Genomic DNA, 20,517 nt, shown 5'->3' with positions numbered 1-20,517 from the left:
AAAAACAAACAAACAAAAAGAGTTACGGGGTCCAAAGAAATAGTATAGCATTAGCATATAGTCCATATAGCACCACATATGGACTTCCAAACACCATCATAAGAGATACCTGAGCACAGCTGGCTGTGGCCGCAAGACATAAAACAAAATATTCTGACATTACTAAAAATCAGCATAAAATGATTGTGTGTTAGTGGAAATTATTCAGTGAAATATGATACATGTGTTAAGCATATAGGAAGTCTAGCAGGTTGTGCAGACTAGTCAATTTAGTATCAATATTTTGAATTAATAAAAAGTCAAATAAGGGGCTGTGTGGTAGCACAGAAGTAGGGCATTTGCCTTGCATTCTGCTGACCAAGGATGAACTCGCATTTGATCATTGGCATCCTGTATATACCATATGGTCCCCCTATCCAGGAGCGATTTCTGAGTGCAGAGCTGAATGTCGACGGGTGTGGCCCAAAAACAAACAAAAACTCAAAAAAGTCAAATCAACAGACTAAATATGGTAATACATGAAACATACATAGGGAAACACTTAATGAATTAAGTGTTCACTTAATGAACTTTTGTATAAATTATAGTAAAACACACTCCAATTTTGCTCATTTTTTTCTGCATCAATTATTGTTAAGTAGAAGATAATATTGGAAATGAGTTTCAGTGTCTTGTCTGTCCTATTCCAATCTGGGAGAGGATACTTAAGCAATGACACTGAGTTGCTAAATGACCAAAAAAATAACATAATGTTTCTTGTAACATTGAGGTATTAACTGACCTCATAATAGTCTAGTAGTTATTACAGGTTCAAAGGACACAAGTAAGTTACTAACCTGTCAGTTGAGTACATACAAGAAGTTCAATTACCTCTGAATTGACCTATAAACTAATTATATTTTTTCCCTCATTGTGTGTTATTGATAGTTCATTGTAGGGGCTAGAGCATATAGACACAGTGACCCCTTGGTTTATGGTGGTGTTCCTGTCAGTGCTCTGGAAAGAGATTTTCACTTAGGAAGAGAAATAGTTATATCTTAGCTTGAGTAAATAAAATTCATGGTCTTTTTTTTTTTTTTTTTGGCTATTGATAAAACATTCATGGGAGCAGGAGATTATACGAGGAGTACTCATTTATTTACTAATATGCTTTCATTCCTTGCTTGAAAGATTGGATTTATAGCAGAGATCTAGTGTTTAAAGGCTTCACTCAATATTGGTCAATTAAAAGGTTAGAAATAAACACTTGTTGTGGTGCATGAAAGTCAGAGCTGGGTGTCAGTTACTGAAAAGTGGAATGACTGATGATCTTAATTATCTGTCACATAACTTTTTTGGATCCCTAAATTTTAGACTTCTAAATGCACATGTATTTAGAATTATAAATTATAAATATAATATAAATATATATATAATATATATTATATAGAGAAATATAAATATAAATTATAAATACATACATCTGCTCTAAAGCTTCCCTGAATTTTAGAATACTAGAACTTCTTATAGGAAATGAAAAATAAAGTGCCCAATGGCAATTTCTTTTTTATAATCCATCAGAAATAGTAACTGAGATGGCAGAAGTCAAATAAACCTTTTATGTGAGATAGCTTTAATTTTTGGCCATTCTCCGACTGCTGTTGGATTTCTTTCTCTTGAGTGATTTTGAGGAGTCACTGATTAGCTTGGTCTTATTCTTATATTTTTGTATCACTTGGAGAATGACAGCATACCTTGGATTCCTTAGGGTGGTAAATCTGAGCCTCAAACTGCAAAAGTCATTAACAGGAGTGGCTAAAAGCATGAATTTGAAGATGATAAATCAAAATCATTTTTTTTAAATCTGGGATTGGTAGAAATAGAGAACAAAGATGGTAGTAAATACTTTTTAGATTGAAGTTTTTCCCTGAAGATAGAGAGATTTTGTTTTGCTTGTTTTTCTGAGCAGCTGGTTTAAATATTCATGGATGCACCTGGTGATTGCTATCCTCCATTTTTCACATATTCTGGTCTAGCCAAAAGCTTCCTTAGCAAGCTTAGCAAGACATAACATTGGAAAAGGTGGATTTCTGAGCTTAGAAGAAAATTTGAGTACTTTTTATCAAAATCACCAATGTATAGGTTCTGGGATCTGAAAATATGGGTGCTTTTCAGATCCAGAATCCCAAGAGTTAGCAGTATCACACAATCTACTTTTCCATCAGTCCAAAATATCCTTTAGCCAAAAGATATATTTGTAACAAAAAACTTGGGTTGGATCGTATCACCTGTGAATGAGCCAGAGCAAAATGATGCTCTTTTTCCCAGTAGATAATCTGTACTGAATCACTTAAAGATGATAGATCAGTTGGAATAAACATTATCCTCTCAAGAAAGGTGCTATATCTCCTCTACGAGATTTATTCTTGGTTTCAAGTGAAAATTCTGTACAACTGTAGATGGGCCAAATTAGACTTGGTTAAGATCCAGGGAACTCAGTTTCAGAACAATTGATCAGTAAAAGTTTCTCTCTTTTTTTTCTCTCTCTCCCTCCCCCATCTCTCCTATAAGCTCTTTTTTACTTCCTAGTTTAAAAAAAAAAAAACATTACCTTAATTGCTGAAAATAATCAATAAAGCAACTTTAATAGTTTAGTTCAAAGAATAAATATAATGATATAGGCATCACAGACAATTAAATCTTGGAGGCATGAGACTTAGGAATACAGCAGGAAAAGACTTCACCTTTTTTAGAAAAACAAATTTGATGAAGATACTGGTGAGAGATTGTGTCAGTAAGACCTGCATCTTGACAATGCATGAGCTTAGATTTAAAAGCATACTGAACTTTCTACAATTTAAACTTTCTATTTAGAAGAATTTTTTTCTGATGGCTTTATTATTTTTTAAAGTTTTTTAGAAATTCTGAACTGCCAACATGTAAATTACGGCAATTTTATTTGACAAGAAGAAATAAAAAGACATATATTTAAAGCGTTCATATATATGATTAATTTTTTATATGTAGGGAATTCTCACGCAGTGCTCACATGGTCCTGGGACTATATTTCCAGTAATACTAGGTAAACTAAGCAGGTGGTTCAATAGTTTGATCCTGAAATCTGATATTCAGTTTTACTTGATCCCAACAAGACTGGTAAGTACCATGGCCACTCTGTCAGATGCTTTGGAGGCTATGTTTTGTGAGGAAAATAAGCAGGATCATGCATGCTTTCTATGATCGATATTAGCTCTCTGGACCTCAAGTTGTTTTTAGTAATGAGTAGTCCTCGTATGTCCTACTAAATAGAGGGGATAGGTGTGTAAGATTCACTGTATAGAAAAGACTCATTAAGAATAAAGAATGAGGGAAGTAAAGGGAAAAGTTAAGTTGGAAGGTTGAACACATTGTAAAATATGTTAAAGATCCTAAACCCAATCCGGGTATTGAATGTCTCACTTCCCCCAGTGGTGAGGGGTGGAGAAAACATAACTGAGTGGTCCAGCTTTATTTGAAATGATGCAGAGAGCTATTTATCATATCCAAGATTTTGAAACAACACACATGCTCAAAGACAAATGAGTATATAAAGAAATATGATATATATTCATAATGGAATATTGGCTGTAAAGTATCAAATTGTGTATTTTTCTACATCTTTATGGAACTGAAAATCTAATTCTAAACATGTAAGTTAGTAGAAAGAAAGACAAATACTGGGAGGTGTCAGTCATGTAGTATACAAAGAAACAATTCAAGGAAATGATAAGTGAAAAAAAATATCCCTTGAACAATAGATACAGACTGAGTTTCCAAGGACTAGAAACAAGGGTAATGGTAGGAGGAATGAGATAAAGTATTAAAGAGTTTATGGCAAATCAGTTGTGGTGGTGTAATATCTCTGTATGCTCAAAGTATATGCATTAGCACTATTAAAAATCTTGTTAGTGTCCTTCCTCCCTAATAATAGGGAGGATATTTGGGATATTGGTGATGGGAATGTTGCACTGGTGAAGTTTATATATATATATATACATATATATATATGTATATATATAATGTATATATATATATACACAAAAAATAAAAGAAAGAAAAGATAAGGCCTCCCAATGCTTACTACAGGCTGTGTATTTACACTGACTGTATAGAAAGAGGAGGTACAGTAAATGCATCCCATATACACCTCAGCCCAGGCCCTTTGCCTGGTCTGTATTGTGAATGGGGGGACATAAAAAATCTTGTTAGTTTTGCTCGTTTCGGCAGCATATATACTAAAATTGGAATGATAGAAAGAAGATTAACATGGCCTCGTGCAAGATGACACCCAACTTCATGAAGTGTTCCATATTAGAAAAAAATATTGTTAGTTAATTATAGTTAATTAAATTAATATATTATTTTAAATATAGAACAATATATTAGAGTAATATTTTATGTAAGTAGGTTTTGACTAATTCAAGCTAACTAGACTGTATCTTTCATTTCCTATGTATAATCTTTAATTATAAATCTAGAAATAATATTTCTGTTTCAGTCACTAATTTAAGGCAATGAAACATGAACTTGGAGATGTTAAATAGATTAACTCAATGCCCTACAAGTAAAGGGTAAAAAATGATCATATTCCTCATTCCACTACTTTTCTATTGTCTCTTATGCAGATCTCCCTCCTTATAGAACATAGCCAACTTGACACTAGCCTTCTTTGCAGCCCTATAGTGGTAACAAATTATTAATTTAGCCATGATGAATACAAGTCACAATTATGTTGATCTATATAAATGTCTAAGAAACAGAAAAGTTTATTTTTGAGGATTGAAATTGTTACTGATTTGTTCTTTCTTCAAGTAAGGACCATATCAGTTAGAAATTCTTCCCACATTTGTGTAAATAACATTGCCTTACCTATCCCCATTCTTAGGGGTTTCTGTCATGTACTCACAGATATATTCCAAAGGGCTGAGCTTGATCTCAGGACGCAGAAACCCTACAACTAATAGTAACTAATCCATGTTAAGGTTTTCGATGAGTCAGCAGTGAATACAATTAATTGATAGCTCCCAAAATATTATAGCCTAGTTTTCATAGCTCTAGTTATCGAGAAGCGAACTGAAACAGATTCTTTTCACAAATTAGGCAAATATAAAAAAGCTGTTTGCTTCTTTTTTGCTTCCAAAGTGTGCTTTTAAGAGATGTTAACCTTTAAATATTTAAACCTTTAAATATTTTCTTTTTTGTTTGTTTGGGTTTTTTAATTTGTTTGTTTTTGGATTAGACTGGCATTGCTCAGGGGTTCCTCCTGGCTCTACGCTCAGAAATCACTCCAGGCAGGCTTGGGGAACCATATGGGATGCTGGGATTCAAACCACTGTCCTTTTGCATGCAAGGCAAATGCCCTACCTCCATGCTATCTCTCTGGCCCCTTTAAATGTTTTCTTACAAAATATAACTCTTAATTACTCTTTTAAAATACTAGGCTCTATCCTTTGCCTCAATTTGATCATCATACACCTACTCTGTGAAGTGGGTATGTTTGACTTCATTTCATATCCATAGAAATAAAGAATCACATATAATGAGGGATATCTCAAGGTCATAAAGTAAACCTGAACTTCAAGTTAAACTTGTTCTTAGTCTTGTAGGAGTTTCAATTTCTTTTTTTTTTTTTTTTTTACAAATAAAGGAATCAAAAGAAGGATGATTATAGCACCTCTGGGAGAAAATGTATAACAGTTCATTCACCACTAGAAAAAAATAAAAATAAAACTGGAAGATGCATGTTATTTTTTCAGATTTTCATTTCTCTTTTTTTTTTTTGCATTTTGCGGGTGAACTCTTTTTTTTTAATAATATATTGTATATACATTGTATTCCATTATTGAATAACAATATTTTTTTTCTTAACACCACCCATCACCAGTGCAACATTCCCATCACCAATGTCCCAAGTCTCCCTCCTCCCCACCCGACCCCCGCCTGTACTCTAAACAGGTTCTCAATTTCCCTCATACATTCTCATTATTAGGACAGTTCAAAATGTAGTTATTTATCCAACTAAACTCATCACTCTTTGTGATGAGCTTCCTGAGGTGAGCTGGAACTTCCAGCTCTTTTCTCTTTTGTGTCTGAAAGTTATTATTGCAAGAATGTCTTTCATTTTCCTTAAAACCCATAAATGTGTGAGACCATTCTGCGTTTTTTTCTCTCTCTCTGACTTATTTCACTCAGCATAATAGATTCCGTGTACATCCATGTATAGGAAAATTTCATGACTTCATCTCTCCTGACAGCTGCATAATATTCCATTGTGTATATGTACCACAGTTTCTTTAGCCATTCGTCTGTTGAAGGGCATCTTGGTTGTTTCCAGAGTCTTGCTATGGTAAATAGTGCTGCAATGAATATAGGTGTAAGGAAGGGGTTTTTGTATTGTATTTTTGTGTTCCTAGGGTATATTCCTAGGAGTGGTATAGCTGGATCGTATGGGAGCTCGATTTCCAGTTTTTGGAGAAATCTCCATATCGCTTTCCATAAAGGTTGAACTAGACGGCATTCCCACCAGCAGTGGATAAGAGTTCCTTTCTCCCCACATCCCCGCCAACACTGTTTATTCTCATTCTTTGTGATGTGTGCCATTCTCTGTGGTGTGAGGTGGTATCTCATCGTTGTTTTGATTTGCATCTCCCTGATGATTAGTGATGTGGAGCACTTTTTCATGTGTCTTTTGGCCATGTGTATTTCTTCTTTGTCAAAGTGTCTGTTCACTTCTTCTCCCCATTTTTTGATGGGATTAGATATTTTTTTCTTGTAAAGTTCTGTCAGTGCCTTGTATATTTTGGAGATTAGCCACTTATCTGATGGGTATTGGGTGAATAGTTTCTCCCACTCAGTGGGTGGCTCTTGTATCTTGGGCACTATTTCCTTTGAGGTGCAGAAGCTTCTCAGCTTAATATATTCCCATCTGTTAATTTCTGCTTTCACTTGCTTGGAGAGTGCAGTTTCTTCCTTGAAGATGTCTTTAGCTTCAATGTCCTGGAGTGTTTTACCTACGTATTGTTCTATATATCTTATGGTTTTGGGGCTGATATCGAGGTCTTTAATCCATTTGGATTTTACCTTCGTACATGATGTTAGCTGGGGGTCTAAGTTCAATTTTTTGCAAGTGGCTAGCCAATTGTGCCAACACCACTTGTTGAAGAGGCTTTCTTTGTTTCATTTAGGATTTTTTGCTCCTTTATCAAAAATTAGGTGATTGTATGTCTGGGGAACATTCTCTGAGTATTCAAGCTTATTCCACTGATCTGAGGGCCTGTCCTTATTCCAGTACCAGGCTGTTTTGATAACTATTGCTTTGTAGTAAAGTTTAAAGTTGGGGAAAGTAATTCCTCCCATATTCTTTTTCCCAATGATTGCTTTAGCTATTCGAGGGTGTTTATTGTTCCAAATAAATTTCAAAAGTGCCTGGTCCACTTCTTTGAAGAATGTAATTGGTAACTTTAGGGGGATCGCATTAAATCTGTACAGTGCTTTGGGGAGTATTGCCATTTTAATGATGTTAATCCTGCCAATCCATGAGCAGGGTATGTGCTTCCATTTCCGCGTGTCCTCTCTTATTTCTTGGAGCAGAGTTTTATAGTTTTCCTTGTATAGGTCCTTCACATTTTTAGTCAAGTTGATTCCAAGATATTTGAGTTTGTGTGACACTATAGTGAATGGAGTTGTTTTCTTAATGTCCATTTCTTCCTTATTAGTATTGGTGTATAGAAAGGCCATTGATTTTTGTGTGTTAATTTTGTAGCCTGCCACCTTGCTATATGAGTCTATTGTTTCTTTTTTTTTTTTTTTTTTTTTTTTTTTTGGTTTTTGGGCCACACCCTGTGACGCTCAGGGGTTACTCCTGGCTATGCGCTCAGAAGTTGCTCCTGGCTTCTTGGGGGACCATATGGGACGCCGGGGGATCGAACCGCGGTCCGTCCTAGGCTAGCGCAGGCAAGGCAGGCACCTTACCTCCAGCGCCACCGCCCGGCCCCATGAGTCTATTGTTTCTAGAAGCTTTTTGGTAGAGTCTTTGGGGTTTTCTAAGTAGAGTATCATGTCATCTGCAAACAGTGAGAGCTTGACTTCTTCCTTTCCTATCTGGATTCCCTTGATATCCTTTTCTTGCCTAATCGCTATAGCGAGTACTTCCAGTGCTATGTTGAATAGGAGTGGTGAGAGAGGACAGCCTTGTCTTGTGCCAGAATTTAGAGGAAAGGCTTTCAGTTTTTCTCCATTGAGGACAATATTTGCCTCTGGCTTGTGGTAGATGGCCTTAACTATATTGAGAAAGGTTCCTTCCATTCCCATCTTGCTGAGAGTTTTGATCAAGAATGGGTGTTGGACCTTGTCAAATGCTTTCTCTGCGTCGATTGATATGATCATGTGATTTTTATTTTTCTTGCTGTTGATGTTGTGTATTATGTTGATAGATTTACGGATGTTAAACCAGCCTTGCATTCTTGGAATGAAACCTACTTGATCGTAGTGGATGATCTTCTTAATGAGGCATTGAATCCTATTTGCCAGGATTTTGTTGAAGATCTTTGCATCTGCATTCATCAGCGATATTGGTCTGTAATTTTCTTTTTTCGTAGCATCTCTGTCTGGTTTAGGTATCAAGGTAATGTTGGCTTCATAAAAGCTATTTGGAAGTTTTCCTGTTTTTTCAATTTCATGAAAGAGTCTTGCCAGGATTGGTAGTAGTTCCTCTTGAAAGGTTTGAAAGAATTCATTAGTAAATCCATCTGGGCCTGGGCTTTTGTTTTTGGGCAGACATTTGATTACTTTCTTAATTTCCTCAATACTAATGGGTGTGTTTAGATATGCTACATCCTCTTCATTCAATCGTGGAAGATTATAAGATTCCAAAAATTTATCCATTTCTTCCAGGTTTTCATTTTTAGTGGCATAGAGTTTCTCAAAGTAGTTTCTGATTACCCTTTGAATCTCTACCATATCAGTAGTGATCTCTCCTTTTTCATTCCTAATACGAGTTATCAAGTTTCTCTCTCTTTCTTTCTTTGTTAGTTTTGCCAGTGGTCTATCAATCTTGTTTATTTTTTCAAAGAACCAACTTCTGCTTTCGTTGATCTTTTGGATGATTTTTCTGGTTTCCACTTCATTGATTTCTGCTCTCAGCTTTGTTATTTCCTTCTGCCTCCCTATTTTTGGATCCTTTTGTTGAGCACTTTCTAATTCTATGAGCTGCGTCATTAAGCTATTCAGGTATGCCCCTTCTTCTTTCCTGATGTGTGCTTGCAAAGCTATAAATTTTCCTCTTAGTACTGCTTTTGCTGTGTACCATAGGTTCTGATAATTTGTGTCTCCATTGTCATTTGTTTTCAGGAAGGTTTTGATTTCCTCTTTGATTTCATCTCGGACCCACTGATTATTCAGTATGAGGCTATTTAACTTCCAGGTGTTAAAATTTTTCTTCTGTGTCCCTTTGTAGTTTATATATAATTTCAGGGCTTTGTGGTCAGCAAAGGCAGCCTGCAAAATTTCTATCCTCTTGATATTATAGAGGTATGTTTTGTGTGCTAACATGTAGTCTATCCTAGAGAATGTCCCATGTACATTAGAGAAAAATGTGTATCCAGGCTTCTGGGGGTGGACTGTCCTGTATATATCTACTAGGCCTCTTTCTTCCATTTCTCTCCTCAGGTCTAGTATATTCTTGTTGGGTTTCAGTATGGTTGACCTGTCTAGTGTTGACAATGCCGTGTTGAGGTCTCCCACAATTATTGTGTTGTTATTGATATTATTTTTCAGATTTGTCAACAGTTGTATTAAATATTTTGCTGGCCCCTCATTCGGTGCATATATGTTTAGAAGGGTGATTTCTTCCTGCTGTACATATCCCTTGATTAATACAAAATGTCCATCTTTGTCCCTTACAACTTTCCTAAGTATAAAGTTTGCATCATCTGATATTAATATGGCCACTCCTGCTTTTTTTTTGGGTGTTGTTTGCTTGGATGATTTTCCTCCAGCCTTTTATTTTGAGTCTATGTTTGTTCTGACTATTCAGGTGCGTTTCTTGTAGGCAGCAGAAGGTTGGATTGAGTTTTTTGATCCATTTAGCCACTCTGTGTCTCTTAACTGGTGCATTTAGTCCATTGACATTGAGAGAAAGAATTGTCCTGGGAGTTAGTGCCATCTTTATATTAAAGTTTGGTGTGTCTGTTGGTAAGCCTTGTCTTAAAGTATGCCGTTCAGTTTTTCTTTTAAGAATGGTTTTGAGTCTGTGAAGTTTTTGAGCTGTTGTTTGTCTGTGAAACTATGTATTGTTCCTTCAAACCTGAAAGTGAGTTTTGCTGGGTGCAGTATTCTAGGCGAAGCATTTATTTCATTGAGTTTTGTCACTATGTCCCACCACTGCCTTCTGGCCTTGAGTGTTTCTGGTGACAGGTCTGCAGTAAATCTCAAGGATGTTCCCTTGAATGTAATTTCTCTTTTCGATCTTGCTGCTTTTAGAATTCTGTCTCTATCTGTGGGATTCGTCATTGTGACTAGGATGTGTCTTGGGGTGTTTTTTCTGGGGTCTCTTTTATTTGGCACTCTTCGGGCATGCAGGATTTGATCACATGTATTCATTATCTCTGGTAGTTTCTCTTTAATGATGTTCTTGACTGTTGATTCTTCCTGGAGATTTTCTTCCTGAGTCTCTGGGACTCCAATGATTCTTAAGTTGTTTCTGTTGAGCTTATCATAGACTTCTATTTTCATCTGTTCCCATTCTTTGAGTAATTTTTCCATTGTTTGATCATTTGCTTTGAGGCTTTTTTCCAATTTATTCTGCTGTATGTAATTGTTATGTATCTCATCTTCCAGTGTACTGATTCTATCCTCAGCTGCTGTTAACCTGTGGGAAATCTCAAACATGTTTTTCTTCAATTCATCTACTGAGTTTCTCAGACCTGTTACCATCTTCATTCTCTATGTCTGGCAATGGCCCGTGTTGTTTCCCCATTGTCACACTAGTACTGCGTGTTTTTCTACGTGTTGTGATTGTATTCATCGGCTAAATGCTGTGCACCGTCGTGAAGGGGAGCGGAGCAACCGTGCTCCTCTGGCTTCTCCCTTTCTTGGCCTGTCGACTCACCTCCACGGAAGGCTCACAGGAAGGCAGGCTGGCAGATGGGCCGCACCCAGGATGAAATCAGGCCAAAAATGCAGGACAGCAGAGTAGAGAGGCAGAAGTGTGCTGGCATCTGAGATCCAGCGAAGTTCAGTGGCTCCTCCCTTTCTGGGCGTGTTGACTCACCTCCACGGAAGGCTCACGGGAAGACAGACTCCCCGGAAAGCTCACAGGAAGGCAGGCTGGCTGATGAGCCGCACCAAGGGTGAAATCAGGCCGAAAATGCAGGACAGCAGAATAGAAGCAGAAGGGTGCTGGCATCTGAGATCCAGCGAAGTTCAGTCAGGAGTTTCAATTTCATTACTGATTTTCTTGTTTAGAAAAAATTTGTGTCCAGGAATTTATTAAAACAGCCAATTTATTTTTTATTTGGTTTATTTGCAATTTGGGTTAACTACTAGCATGCTCAGGGATTAATCCTGGATCAGTGCTCAGGACTTGCTTCTCCCTGATGTTGGGAGACCCTGTGGCATCTGCAATAAAACCTTAGATATAGCATGAAAAGTGTGTGTTCTATCCCTTTTAGTTATATGTCCATCAATGCATATATTTTAAGGAACCACAATGAGAGCATATGAGTTGGGGGAAGTGAGGAGTGCCCACGGATGTGCTGATTTAATGTATGTAATTGGCTCTCAGCCCTCTCAATCTGTTGTTTATTGTCTTTGTTTAAAACAGCAACAAACATGCAGTATTTATTTTATATTTAACTCTGAACTTATGTTGCTTTTCTCTTGTTCTATCTATAACAAGTGTAAAAGGCAAAGGAGGGCAATGTGAATTGTGATAAACTGGAAAGGATTTGACTACTCTTTAGATAGCAGCTCTAACCCAGTTATTGATTATTATGACCAAATTAGACTATAGTCCTAGCAAATCAAGATTTTCATGTAACATCACTGGTGAACAATGCTTCTTGGGACAACATTGTTTACACTCAACAGAACTCAGATGCTTGTCAAAACCATCCTATAGCCTATGGGTTTAACATCTGAGTTTTGTTATACTTCTTATTAAGGAAAACATATTACTGAATGCTCATTTTAGTGTGACGGTTTCCCTTGTAGTGCATTTTTAGCCTGAGGAATTCATTACACATTAAAATGTCATGTGTGTTTATACACATGATCAAGCACTAAAATGGGGAGATTTGTGTTTTCCTCATTCTTCTTTCTGGAAGAGAGTGACTTGTAAGACTTATTTGCAATTGTCCAAGGATTACAGGTCTGAAAACTCTTTCTGAATTACCCATAATTGTAAATTTGACTGGAAATTGCAACATATTATAGTTGGAATTCCAGTGCGCTGGAATCCTCATAGAGACTTAACTGCTCATCTTTAGAGACATTTGAATTTGGTCTAAGTTTTTGTACATTTATATCCTTGACATTCTTGTTTTTAATCTGTATTTTTTATTTTAACCTCTAGAGCTGGGGAGATAGCATAAATATAGAGTATATGCATTCTATACTGGAATCTCAGGTTTGATTCCTGGTACCACAAGGTTTCCTAATTCTGGGAGCAACTCACAGATACACTGGATGAGTGTGGCGCCAGAACAACAATAAAAAAAATTAAAAAAAAACAAACAAGTTTTGTTCTTATGATCTTTAGGAATTTTTATTTTTTTAATATCTTGATTCTATGTATTGCTTAAAATAGATTCTCTTACTCTATAATCATAACCCTCTTTGTATAGCCAGTGAAGCTCTTTCCGTTTGTCTTTTCCGGCAAAGGGAGAACTTTCTACTCATAGGACTGTGAAATTCATGTTCACACTTAGCTGTCATTGCACATGTTGACTCCACAGCATGAAATTATTTTCTACTCCTTATTTCAAATGCCTTCACATTCTTCAAAGACCAATAGTGTCCTTTGTATACCTTCTATCAACAGAAAGAAATGTGTTTTTCCTTGTTCCCACAATGCTATGTATGTGCCCATTCCTCTACAACTTCTGTTTTTCATTGAATTCTATCTCATCTAACTAGTTGTAAAATAATTCAGTTATGTGAGAAATTCAGTATTCTTTTTATCATTTAATCTTCAAGGTTAAAATATAGTAACTTTCTCTAATGCCTAAAACCTCTCAGAAATTAAAAAAAAAAGAGGCAAAGATTTAAGAATGAAATGTAAAAGGTGGGTAAATAAATGAGAAAGAAGAACATCTGGTCACTATATAAGGAATGAAAATTACTTTAAGAAATGCTGTACTCAGGGCAATGCCCATTTGCCTTGTACGCAACTGCTCCAGGACGGAAGGTGGTTCGAATCCCAACATTCCATATGGTCCCCCAAGCCAGAAACAATTTCTGAGTGCATAGCCAGGTGTAACTCCTGAGCATCACCGGGTGTGGCACAACCCCCCCCCCAAAAAAAAAGAAATGATGTATTTACAGAAACAAACATGTTTTTTAGCCTTTGAAATGCATCCAAGGGATTTTAAGAATGATAAATATTGAGTTTCTTTTTGTACTTTTGTTAATTTTTATTTTGACCATATTGGCTTTCTTATCTTTCAGAGTGGGATTTTAGGTATATATTAACATTGAATCAGGGGAATTCCCATCACCAAATTTGTCCTCCCTCCACCCCTGTTCCCATCCTGCAACCCATATCCCCCCCCCCCGGGCTGCTAGAATAAGTGGTCTCCTCTGTGTCTAGCTTACTACTTAGTGATCATATATCTGTTTGGTCCTGGTACCCTCCCTTGTTACCTCCTCTATTTGAGAGGCGGAACTGGATAGTTCAAGTTATGTGGTTTTGTTTGAAGGAGAGTTTCTTTTTGTATTTTATTGTGGTTTTATTTTAGCTTTATTTCAAATTTGAATTTAACATATTATAAAAATGAAATCCACTTCTTACTTTTTTAAAACAAATTTAAATCTATTTTTTATGATTTAGACAAATTTTATTATGTTTGCTAATAATATTTTCTAGATAATGCTCACTGGTGAAGAGGCTGTTATTTTGTTTTCAAATTTTATAATGCAGACCTGAGAACCAGAATTTTAAGTGTGATCCACAGAAATGACATAACTGTTCTAGAATTATATTAGAATAATATTCTACCTATCTCTAGTTAATTTTATTCCCTGAGATTTGCTTCCATTTCCAATTGGAAAATATTAATTAACCTTTGTAAAGTGCAATGTAATACTTGAAAATGTCATGTATATATAAAGTTGTCTGAAAAAGTAGTTTAGCAAGTTTTAATTTCTTTGTTCAGTGAGCTATTTTTAAAAATATCTTATAGTCTGTAATAAATGGGCTAGCAAGAGATGTTTCCCTGATTTGATAACATAGTAAAAAATAGAGAAAGATATTTTTTGCATCTTCTTTATTCTAAGAACATAATCTCCAAAGTGTTATACAGTTCAGAATTTCTCATTGCTTATTTGTCTTCAAACTTGAAATACTTACTGAGGTCATTTATGTGTATATGCAAAATAACATTTTATTTTCTTTTTCATAAGCTTAGATGAAAAAGAATGTGCATAAACAGTATTAAAAATAGACTTTGATTTTGAAATGGAAAGTTGTAAAAGTCAATAAAAAAGACAACCATAATTTAAAGTAAAAATATATAAACTGGCAGTATCCCAAACGAGAAAATTTAAATGAATAAACATATTAACTAAAGGAAGAAAGGAAGGAAGGAAAAGTTCACTGTTTAATAATGCTTATTGACGCAAGGCACATCTTTTCTCCAATTAATTTAAACAAATATTTTTAAAAGAGAAAAAGAAAACACCAAATTCTCAAATGTTGGTAATAGATGTTCCCAAGTCTCTAACAAGAATTATGAATTAGATTAAATTAATATAATTTGGTTACTAACTTTATTTTTATAAACATGATATATATAAAATATGAATCTAATTAAGTAATAGGATGTTATTATTGACATTTAGAAACTGTGTATAAAGGATTAATCAATGAAAATGCTTAACACAGAAGATACTTAATAGCCTCAAAAATCCTGTATAGTTTTAAAATGTGAATGATGGTTTAAAAATTATAAAGCATTGCCTTTATCTTTGTACTATATAAATGTATCCCACATTTTATCTCTAAACATATAAGTCTGCCTCCCACTGTCTTGCATACATTTATTTATATGTATACTTTATATATGCATCTATAAAAGTATTGAAAAAAAACTTCAAAATGTTAGTTTTTTTAAAAAAAAAAGTTTTGTTTTTTTTTAAAGAATAATGTTGTTATTTCCCCATTTATTTCTAAGTACATTGGGGGAGAATATTCAAGTTTTTCTGAAAATATATCAGTCTTATTTCTTATTTATATTTAGAGAATTATTAAATTATTTTTGTTGTTGTTGTTTTGGTTTTTGGGGGGCCACACCTGGTGGTGCTCAGGGGTTACTCCTGGCTGTCTGCTCAGAAATAGCTCCTGGCAGGCACGGGGGACCATATGGGATGCCAGGATTTGAACCAACCACCTTTGGTCCTGATCGGCTGCTTGCAAGGCAAATGCCAATGTGCTATCTCTCCGGGCCCGAGAATTATTAAATTTTAAAGCAAATAATATTCACTTAAAACATAATTATTGGGAATAGAACTTGGGAACTTGGTGGGTTGATGCTAACATTCTCATGATGGATATAAGAATAGGGGAACATTGTACCCAAAACTCTGCTACTGGATTGCTGCTGGTTTCTGCCGGAGGTCAGAGGGGTGCAGAGGCCATCTTGGATCATGGTATTTTTAGCTGCCTAAGACTGGATTTCATCAGCGTTCTTGCTGGTGATCCTGCCTGCTTCAGAGGTGGGTCGGGATGTACACATACAATTCCTGCTGGTTTCTGCTGGTAGTCAGAAGGTTGCAGAAGCCATCTTGGGCCATGCGGTTTCCAGCTGCCTGAGACTGGATTTCATCAGCGTTCCTGCCGGTGATCCTGCCTGTTTCAGAGTGAGAGACACGTTCCTGCCGGTGATCCTGCCTGTTTCAGAGTGAGAGACAGAATTGGGGAACTCTGCTGGATCTCAGATGCCAGCACCCTTATCTGCCTGTCTTCTGTGCTATGCTCCATTTTTGGCCTGATTTCATCCTGTGTGTGGCTCATCTGCGAACGGCCTTGCCTTCCCTGGAGCCTTCCCTGGAGGTGAGTTTACAAGCCCAGAAAGGGTGGAGCCAGAGGAGCACTGCCACTCCACTTTGCTTCCTGGTCGTGCACATCATTTAGCAAATGAATACAACCACAACACATAGAAAAACCCACAATACAAGTGAGACAATGGGGAAACAATGCAGGCCAGCGCCAGACATAGAGAATGACGATGGCAACTCTGATGACTTGAACGTGACAAACCAACTACTCAGACTCTCAGATAAGGAGTTTAGAGTTGCAATATGGAAGATGTTCAAAGAACTCATAGAAAATATAGTAGAGAACACTAATAAGAATCAAGAGAATATGAAGATAGAAATCAGAAAACTCCTAACTAAAATTTCAGGTCAAATAACAGGTCTGAAAAACGCAGTAGTTGAATTGAAGAAAAACATGGTTGAGCTTTCCCATGGCTTAGCAGCAGCTGGGGATAGAATTAGTACACTGGAAGATGAGATGCATAAAAATTCCATACAGCAAAAGAAATTGGAAAAAAAAGCCTTAAAGCAAATGATCAAACAATGGAAAAATTACTCAAAGAATGGGAACAGATGAAAATAGAAGTCTATAATAAGCTCAACAGAAACAACTTAAGAATCATTGGAGTCCCAGAGACCCAGGAAGAAAATCTCCAAAAAGAATCAACAGTCAAGAACATCATTAAAGAGAAACTACCAGAGCTAATGAATACATGCGATCAAATCCTGCATGCCCAAAGAGTACCAACTAAAAGAGACCCCAGAAAAAACACCACAAGACACATCCTAGTCACAATGACGAATCCCACAGATAGAGACAGAATTCTAAAAGCAGCAAGATCGAAAAGAGAAATTACATTCAAGGGAACATCCTTGAGATTTACTGCAGACCTGTCACCAGAAACACTCAAGACCAGAAGGCAGTGGTGGGACATAGTGACAAAACTCAATGAAATAAATGCTTTGCCTAGAATACAGCACCCAGCAAAACTCACTTTCAGGTTTGAAGGAAGAATACATGGTTTTACAGAGAAACAACAGCTCAGAAACTTTACAGACTCAAAACCATCCTTAAAAGAAAAGCTGAATGCCCTACTTTAAGACAATACTGACCAACAGGCACACCAAAATTCTATATAAAGATGGCACTAACTCCCAGGACAATTCTTTCTCTCAATGTCAATAGACTAAATGCACCAGTTAAGAGACACAGAGTGGCTAAATGGATCCAAAAACTCATCCAATCTTCTGCTGCCTACAAGAAACACACCTGAATAGTCAGAACAAACATAGACTCAAAATAAAAGGCTGGAAGAAAATTATCCAAGCAAACAACACCCATAAAAAAGCTGGAGTGGCCATACTAATATCATATGATACAAACTTTATACTTAGGAAAGTTGTAAGGGACAAAGATGGACATTTTTGTATTAATCTAGGGATATGAACAGCAGGAAGAAATCACTCTCCTACACATATATGCACAGAATGAGGGGCCAGCAAAATATTAATAAAATTGTTGACAAATCTAAAAAATAATATCAATAACAAGATAATAATTGAGGGAGACCTCAACACGGCATTGTCAACACTTGACAGGTCAACCAGATTGAAACCCAACAAGAATATATGAGACCTGAAAAGAGAAATGGAAGAAAGAGGCCTAGTAGATATATACAGGACACTCCACCCCCAGAAGCCTGGATACACATTCTTCTCTAATGTACATGGGACATTCTCCAGGATAGACTACATGCTAGCACATGAAACATATCTCCATAATATCGAGAGGGTAGAAATTTTGCAGGCTACGTTCGATGACCACAAAGCCCTGAAATTATATGTGAACTACAAAGGGACACAGAAGAAAAACTTTAATACCTGGAAGTTACACAGCCTAATACTGAATTACCAGTGGGCCTGAGATGAAATCAAAGAGGAAATCAAAACTTTCCTAGAAACAAATGACAATGGAGACACAAACTATCAGAACCTATGGGACACAGCAAAAGCGGTACTGAAAGGAAAATTTATAGCTTTGCAAGCACACATCAGGAAAGAAGGGGCATACCTGTATATCTTAATGATGCAGCTCATAGAATTAGAAAGTACTCAACAAAAGGACCCAAAAATAGGGAAACAGAAGGAAATAAAAAAGCTGAGAGCAGAAATCAATGAAGTGGAAACCCGAAAAACAATCCAAAAGATCAACGAAAGCAGAAGTTGGTTCTTTGAAAAAATAAACAAGATTGTTAGACCATTGGCAAAACTAACAAAGAAAGAGAGAGAGAGAAACTTGATAACTCATATTAGGAATGAAAAAGGAGATATTACTACTGATATGATATTGATCCAAAGAGTAATCAGAAACTACTTTGAGAAACTATGCCACTAAAAATGAAAACCTGGAAGAAATGGATAAAATTTTGGACTCTTATTATCTTCCATGGTTGAATGAAGAGGATGCAGCATATCTAAACACACCGTCACTATTGTGTGACAGTAATCAAATGTCTGCCCCAAAACAAAAGGCCAGGCCCAGATGGATTTACTAATGAATTCTTTCAAACAATTCAACAAGAACTTCTACCAATCCTGGCAAGACTCTTTCATGAAATTGAAAAAACAGGAAAACTTCCAAATAGCTTTTATGAAGCCAACATCACCTTGATACCTAAACCAGACAGAGATGCTACGAAAAAAGAAAATTACAGACCAATATCACTGATGAATGCAGATGCAAAGATTCTCAACAAACCCTGTCAAATAGGATTCAATGCCTCATTCAGAAGATCATCCACTATGATCAAGTAGGTTTCATTCCAAGAATGCAAGGCTGTTTTAACATCCATAATTCTATTAACATAATACACAACATCAACAAGAAAAATAGAAATCACATAATCATTTCAATAGATGCAGAGAAAGCATTTGATAAGATCCAACACCCATTCTTGATCAAAACTCTCAGCAAGATGGGAATGGAAGGAACCTTTCTCAATATAGTTAAGGCCATCTACCACAAGCCAGAGGCAAATATTGTCCTCAATGGAGAAAAACTGAAAGCCTTTCCTCTAAATTCTGGCACAAGACAAGGCTGTCCTCTCTCACCACTCCTATTCAACGTAGCACTGGAAGTACTTGCTATAGCGATTAGGCAAGAAAAAGATATTAAGGAAATTCAGATAGGAAAGGAAGAAGTCACCTCTCACTGTTTGCAGATGACATGATACTCTACATAGAAAAACCCTAAAGTTTCTATGGAAAAGCTTCTAGAAACAATAGACTCATATAGCAAGGTGGCAGGCTACAAAATTAACACACAAAAATCAATGGCCTTTCTATACACCAATTGTATTAAAGAAGAAATGGACATTAAGAAAACAACCCCATTCACAATAGTGCCACACAAACTCAAATATTTGGAATCAACTTGACTAAAAATGTGAAGGACCTATACAAAGGAAACTATAAAACTCTGCTCCAAGAAATAAGGGAGGGCATGTGGAAATGGAAGCACATACCCTGCTCATGGATTGGCAGGATTAACATAATCAAAATGCTGTACTCCCCAAAGCATTGTACAGATTTAATGTGATTCCTCTAAAGATACCCATAACGTTCTTCAAAGAAGTGGATCTTGCACTTTTGAAATTCATTTCTAACAATAAACACCCTCGAATAGCTAAAGCAATCATTGGGAAAAAGAATATGGGAGGAATTACTTTCCCCACCTTTAAACTTTACTACAAAGCTATAGTTACCAAAACAGCATGGTATTGGATAAAGACAGGCCCTCAGATCAGTGGAATAGGCTTGAATACTCAGAGAATGTTCCCCAGACATACAATCACCTAATTTTTGATAAAGGAGTAAGAAGTCCTAAATGGAGCAAAGAAAGCCTCTTCAACAAGTGGTGTTGGCACAACTAGCTAGCCACTTGCAAAAAATTGAACTCAGATCCCCAGCTAACATCATGTAAGAAGGTTAAATTCAAATGGATGAAAGACCTCAATATCAGACCCGAAACCATAAGATATATAGAACAACACATAGGTAAAACACTCTAGGACATTGAGACTAAAGGCATCTTCAAGGAGGAAACTGCATTCTCCAAGCAAGTGAAAGCAGAGATTTACAGATGGGAATATATTAAACTGAGAAGCTTCTGCACCTCAAAAGAAATAGTGCCCATGATACAAGAGCCCCCCACTGATTGGGAGAAACTATTCACCCAATACCTATCAG

General features: G+C 36.3%; 1 protein-coding gene and 2 non-coding genes across 7 annotated transcripts in view; all 3 read left to right on the top strand.

The window, feature by feature from the left end:
• The window catches only part of SORCS1 (sortilin related VPS10 domain containing receptor 1), a 656,026-nt gene that overhangs the window by 399,747 nt on the left and 235,762 nt on the right, over positions 1-20,517 (top strand). The window lies entirely within an intron of this gene.
• On the top strand, positions 4,083-4,214 carry LOC125995564 (small nucleolar RNA SNORA51). Its single transcript, XR_007491064.1, has one exon. It is a non-coding gene; the product is annotated as a small nucleolar RNA SNORA51 (small nucleolar RNA).
• On the top strand, positions 4,230-4,334 carry LOC125995495 (U6 spliceosomal RNA). Its single transcript, XR_007491009.1, has one exon. It is a non-coding gene; the product is annotated as a U6 spliceosomal RNA (small nuclear RNA).

This window comes from Suncus etruscus, chromosome 17 (genome assembly GCF_024139225.1).
Source record: "Suncus etruscus isolate mSunEtr1 chromosome 17, mSunEtr1.pri.cur, whole genome shotgun sequence".
Classification (NCBI taxonomy): domain Eukaryota; kingdom Metazoa; phylum Chordata; class Mammalia; order Eulipotyphla; family Soricidae; genus Suncus; species Suncus etruscus.
The sequence above is the reverse complement of the archived record's forward strand: the minus strand, read 5'-3'. Positions and strand labels throughout refer to the sequence as shown.